Source organism: Schistocerca cancellata, chromosome 4 (genome assembly GCF_023864275.1).
Source record: "Schistocerca cancellata isolate TAMUIC-IGC-003103 chromosome 4, iqSchCanc2.1, whole genome shotgun sequence".
In the NCBI taxonomy this organism is placed as follows: domain Eukaryota; kingdom Metazoa; phylum Arthropoda; class Insecta; order Orthoptera; family Acrididae; genus Schistocerca; species Schistocerca cancellata.
Genome location: NC_064629.1, coordinates 397,776,182 through 397,782,271, shown reverse-complemented (window position 1 = coordinate 397,782,271; position 6,090 = coordinate 397,776,182). Strand labels below are relative to the sequence as shown.

The following is a 6,090-nucleotide window of genomic DNA, read 5'->3' as shown; positions in this document are numbered from 1 at the left end:
TGCCCGGCGCGCCGAGCCCGTCCGCACGGTATCGTCCATCTGAGCCACCGCGGGCACAGAGGATAGTGCGTCTGCAGGGACTTATCCCTTGCACGCCCCCCGTGAGATCCACATTCCCAACATGTCCACAACACTACATTCGTAGTGCGCCTAATAGATGTTTGCCCATCATACTCATTACTCGTGCCAGATTAATCTACCTAGTCCCGTACGAGTTCGGGCATAGCGTGTGCATTCGCACAAGAAGGTCAAAGGCCGGGAACCTATATTTTTAACTATATATGACGGTAGTATCTGTTCCCGAAAGAACAGTTACCGTCGATGACCATGCAGCTTTGCTAGAAATGAAATGATAATTAAATTGACACCCTAGCTGCAAGCAGGTGTCGATATACTTCATTGGGGACATGTTGAAATTGTGTGCCCCGACCGGGACTCGAACCCGGGATCTCCTGCTTACATGGCAGACGCTCTATCCATCTGAGCCACCGCGGGCACAGAGGATAGTGCGTCTGCAGGGACTTATCCCTTGCACGCCCCCCGTGAGATCCACATTCCCAACATGTCCACAACACTTCATTCGTAGTGCGCCTAATAGATGTTTGCCCATCATACTCATTACTCGTGGCAGATTAATCTTTCTTTCGAGAACAGATACTACCGTCATATATAGTTAAAAATATGGATTCCCAGCCTTTGACCTTCTTGTGCGAATGCACACGCTATGCCGAAATCGTACGGTACTTGGTAGATTAATCTGCCACGAGTAATGAGTATGATGGGCAAACATCTATTAGGCGCATTACGAATGTACTGTTGTGGACATGTTGGGAATGTGGATCTCACGGGGGGCGTGCAAGTGATAAGTCCTTGCAGACGCACTCTCCTCTGTGCCCGCGGTGGCTCAGATGGATAGAGCGTCTGCCACGTAAGCAGGAGATCCCGGGTTCGAGTCCCGGTCGGGGCACACATTTTCAACATGTCCCCAATGAAGTATATCAACGCTTGCTTGCAGATAGGGTGTCAATTTAATTATCATTTCAGTAAAATACTATAATGCGTTCCATGCAAAATATTCAAAGACAATTATACATACATTATTATTTACTTTATTATTAACGATTCTTTTTTTACTAGGAAACTATCTATTGTAATTTGTTTTCTGCCGACGCCTCGACACTTGGCGAAAATTGGACACAGCAGTATCGTCGAATAAATATGTAGCGTTCGTAGCCACTACTTTATTGGGGTGATGATTTTAAATGTACGACGCAAGCGATTCCCATGTTTTCAGCATTTCTCTTATTGCAGTATAAGATCGTTGCTTTGCTGTTACCCTCTCGTTCTCCTCCTCTGAAGAACTGCTCTCCACCACTTCCTTCTGTGAAACGCACGGCAACTGCATAAGCTCTTCGGTGGTCATTTCTTGGCTGTGATCTTCCACAAGCTCATTGATATCGTTATTATCTACTTCTAGTCCCATGATCTTGGCCAAACACACAGCCTCATTGACTGCAGGCTCTACAGGTACTGACTCAAATGCCTCAGAGTCACATTCGACAACGGAATCCGGCCAAAGCTTCTTCCAAGCAGAAGTGACAATTCTGTTGGTTACCCCTTCCCTAGCCTTTTCGATCATCTTGACGCAGGCAACGATGTTGAAGTTATATTTCCAAAATTCTCTGAGAGTAAGGAGATAGCGTTTAAGACTGGAGAATGGGCAGGAGCGTTGTCCATAACAAACAAGATATGGAGTGGCAGTTCATCTCAAACAAATATTTTTTCGCCCAAGGTCCAAATACATTATTGAACCAATCACAATAAAGATAAAGTGTAACCCAAGCCTTATTGTTGGACCTCCACTTCACATTTAACCTGCTCTTCTAGATTTTACACTTCTTGAAGACTAGTGGAGTTCCTCAATGGTAAACAAGCTGCGGTTTAATTTTCAAATCGCCGCATTCATTGACAGAGAACAGCAGTGTGAGACGGTCTGTCATTGGCCTGCGACCGTGCAGTGCATTCTCCTCTGTTGTTATAAAGGTACGACTAGACATCTTTCTCCCGGATAGATCCGTCTCGTCACAATTAAAAACCTCTTGCAGAAAATAACCCGCAGAATCTACGAGCATCTTGAAGTCTCTGCTGCCTTTCTGTCGGAACTGGCTGCTTCGCCATGCCTCACAACTCTGTGGATACTGGTTCTTTTCTTAACTTCTCGAACCACCCAAGGCTTCCCTTAAACACTCTTTCGACCGCTGATGAGACTGGAGTCTTCTTAACAAGGTCGACGAAAATCATTCTCGCCTTCTCCCAAATGATGTTCTCGTTAATAGTGTCGCTTTGAAATTGTTTTTCATTTATCCATATAAGGAGCAACTTTCGACGTCGTCCAGAAAACGAAACCGTTGTTCACATATTTTTGTCGCTCCCGTTGAAGCATCTATTTCCTTAGTCTTGATCTTGCTCTTGAGAGTTGTGCAAATAGTTGATGTAGATTGATTGTATGTGCGTGCTAAATTAGCAACGCTCACAGCACATTCGCGTTTTTCAGTGATTTTACGCCTCATTTCTAAGGTTATTTTCCTTTTATTGTGGTGGCCTTTTTGCGGCTTTACCTTTGGGGATATTTCTACGAAAGTTATTAAAATTTGAAAAAAAAAGCACTGTGTGAACACAAGTTTAGAGAAATGTGTAATCACAAACTGCGCTAAAGTGGCAGCAAAAAGAGCGCTAAACCCCGACAGCAGTATGTACTAGAAACATTGTTCATACGCCACTGCCGACAGTGGAAAGTGTCCATATTGTTGAACGTTTCCCCCGCCGCGCCCTAACGTCTGGTGATGTCAGTCTAAATCGTCGACACTCGTGCAAAACATCGCTCGTTAAACGAGTAATTTTTTTTTCCAACTTGTTTTGCTCCGTTATGCCAACTGCGCGTTATGAGAGGTGCTCATTAAGCAAGGTTCCACTGTATAAGTTAATACTCTGACGTTCGAAACCGCCATAAGGAAATCATCTTCACCGTCAGCCACTGTTGGACAGAAGCTTTCTCTACAATTTCCTGTGCGTTACGGTCGATAGCTGAACGCAGCCACGGTGTTCCGACAGTTTCAGTATTAACCACTACTTTCCCATTACGTAGTCATCCCAGTCTTCTTTTATTTCTTTCAGTTCACCAAAGAACTGATGCGTCTACCATCCTTTAGCCTGGTTACATGTCCCGTCCACCTCCATTCCCTACTTATCACACTCGTATTTACGTTTTGCACTCTGTTCTGTTCTAGAGTCCATTTATTTGTTTCACTACCTCCCCTGGCCACGCCTGATATACGGGTCAGAGACGAAAATAGTGCAACAACGCGATAAATGCGTGCTTGCACATAAATGCCGGTGTTAGTTTATCCTGCAGGTTGCGCGTAGGATTTGACCACAAACTGTGCATTGCCTGCAGTACGTTGCAAGTGTCAGCCGTAGCACGAACTGTGTTCTGCGTAGTTGCTAGTGGATTATATCTGAGCTAAGTGAATTTGAAAATGGGCAAGTTGTTGGTGATCATTTACTGCGCTTCCGTAAGGAAGGTGGCCAACGTGTATGGTGTTTCATAAGGCATGATATCGAAGATAAGGTAAGCGGAAAAACTTCGTCCGCTAAGTCACAATGCAGACGAAACTGTGTGTTGAATGATCGAGTAAGACAGTCACTGAAGACGACTGTGACAAAAATATAAGAGCTCAACAGCTGAAAAAGTCGCTGCAGAACTGAACGTAGGATTCCCGGACACTGTCAGCGAATTCTAGAACCACACGTCGCTGAATAAAACGCCCGTAATAGGAAAACATTGTGTCGAAGCCACAAAACCTGGAATATGGAGCAATCGAAGAACGTCATTTGATCGGATGACTCATTTTCACACTGTTTCCAACTTCTGGACGAGGCTACGACACAGACCTCTTGCTGCCACAAGTGAAACGTGGCCGTTGTTGCTGATGATTTGGGCAGTCATATCGTGGTATTCCGTAGGCTCCAAGGTTACAAGATCGATTTACTGCATCATCAAATGCATCTTATTGCACAATATTTGCCCCCAGTGATGATGCTGTGGTCCAAGACGACAGGACCCCTGTTCACACAACTCGCGCCGTACAGGGCCGGTTGTTCCAGCATGAGAATGAACTGTAGCATCTCCTCTGGCCACTAACGTCACCAGATCTCACAGTCACTGAACGTTTGTGGTCTAATTCGGAGAGATGGGTGCGCGATTACTGATCACCTGCAACGTCTTTAGCTGAACTTGGCTCTATTTTCCGAGAAGACTGATTTAAGAATCCCTTAACAGTCATACACGACTTGTATTTCTCCAGTCCGGGACGACTGCAAAATGTTTTGAATTCCTACAGTTATCCTATATTTACATGGGAATTTTGATTCATTGTTTCGATACTTTTGTCCACCCTCTGTATCTCTTCAGTACTTGCTGGGAATCCCACACACTATTTGAGTTGTTTTCATATTGAAAGCTTAAGTCTGACTGGCGTAAGTCAGAACTGGTCTTGCACCCTAAATTTGAACTTCCCGTTTCAGACATATAATCTTCGTTACGAAACTTTATGTAGCTCCACGGCATTTTCACTCTTTTGTTTATTTATTTTTCAATATAACAAGTCGTTGCACTCAACGCTGCTAAATACGAAAACTCATCAACTCGTCCTATGACCTTACTGTCAACTATATTACTTTCTTTTCGACGTATTAGCTGTAAATTATTTTAGTATTAAAAATGTGATTTTGTATTGTGCTTTAAAACTATTATATGATCTTCCATTCATCGTTGAAGCTTATAAGATCATCCAATATATATATGTATATTGTGAGGCTACAGTGAAGATCCCTAGCTCTTTAAATAATTATCTGCTGGATGATGTTATAACCTTCAACGATGAATGGAAAATCTTATAATAGTTTTAAAGTACAATATAAAATCACAGTTTTAATACTAAAATTATATATATATATATATATATATATATATATATATATATATATATATATACACTTATGAAATTTGTTATTAACAATCCGAACGAATTCAAAAGTAATAGCAGTTTACATGGCTACAACACTGGGAGAAGGAATGATCTCCACTACTCAAGGTCAAATCTAACTTTGGCTCAGAAGGGCGTAAATTATGCTGCCATGAAAGTCTTCGGTCACTTACCTAATAGCATCGAAAGTCTGACAGATAACCATATAGCATTTACAAGGAAATTAAAAGAATCTCTGAATGGCAACTCCTTCTACTCATCAGATGAATTTTTGGATGTAGTAAGTGGATTATTTCCCCACCCCCCCACCCAAAAAAATATTAAATGTCGTGTAATATTTTGTGTTATGTAATATCTTGTACAGATTAACCTGACACGTTCCACATCTTTACGAAGTGTCGTCTTCATTATCTATGGAACAAGTACTAATCTAATCTAATCTAAGCACTAGGAGCAAACAGTAAAATGCCATGCACAGAAGGGAAGTGGTTTAAATGTGATCTATTAACATGTATTTAGCCTCTGAAAACCGTGACATATTCTTGAGTATACTCTCCGTCCGAGGAGGCTTCGGAAAGCCCAACGGTGCCAACCGACCACTGTGTTGTCCTCAGCCGACAGGCGTCACTTGATGCGGATATGGAGAGACATAGGGATCAGCATACCTTTCTATCGGCTGTTGTCAGTTTTCGTGAGTGCCACCGCTACTTCTGTCACGTAGCTCCTTTATTGGCTTCACAGTTGCTCACTTCTTGTCAACAGCGCTCTGGAGACCCAGACGGTCATCCGTCCTAGTGCTAGCAAGCCTTACAGCGTTTAACTTTGGTGATATGACGGGATCCGGTGTTACCATTGCGGCAAGGCCGTTGGCTTCAGTATACTAATTAATTACGGTCTTTTTTCTCAATGAATGCTAGTGCTGATTTTTTAAATTCTGAACACAGAACTTTCTCAATAGCTATGATTATTTCTTCGTTCTATAATTTTATTTATGACTTGAAAACGTCGTATTGCGCTGTATCCTATTTTACGTCTACATCTATAT

General features: G+C 42.6%; 2 non-coding genes across 2 annotated transcripts; one reads left to right on the top strand and one right to left on the bottom strand.

Annotated features, from left to right (window-relative positions):
• Positions 1-421: 421 nt before the first annotated feature.
• Positions 422-496, bottom strand: Trnat-ugu (transfer RNA threonine (anticodon UGU)). The gene has a single exon. It is a non-coding gene; the product is annotated as a tRNA-Thr (tRNA).
• Positions 497-892: 396 nt separating this feature from the next.
• On the top strand, positions 893-967 carry Trnat-cgu (transfer RNA threonine (anticodon CGU)). Its single transcript has one exon. It is a non-coding gene; the product is annotated as a tRNA-Thr (tRNA).
• The last annotated feature ends 5,123 nt before the right edge of the window (positions 968-6,090 follow it).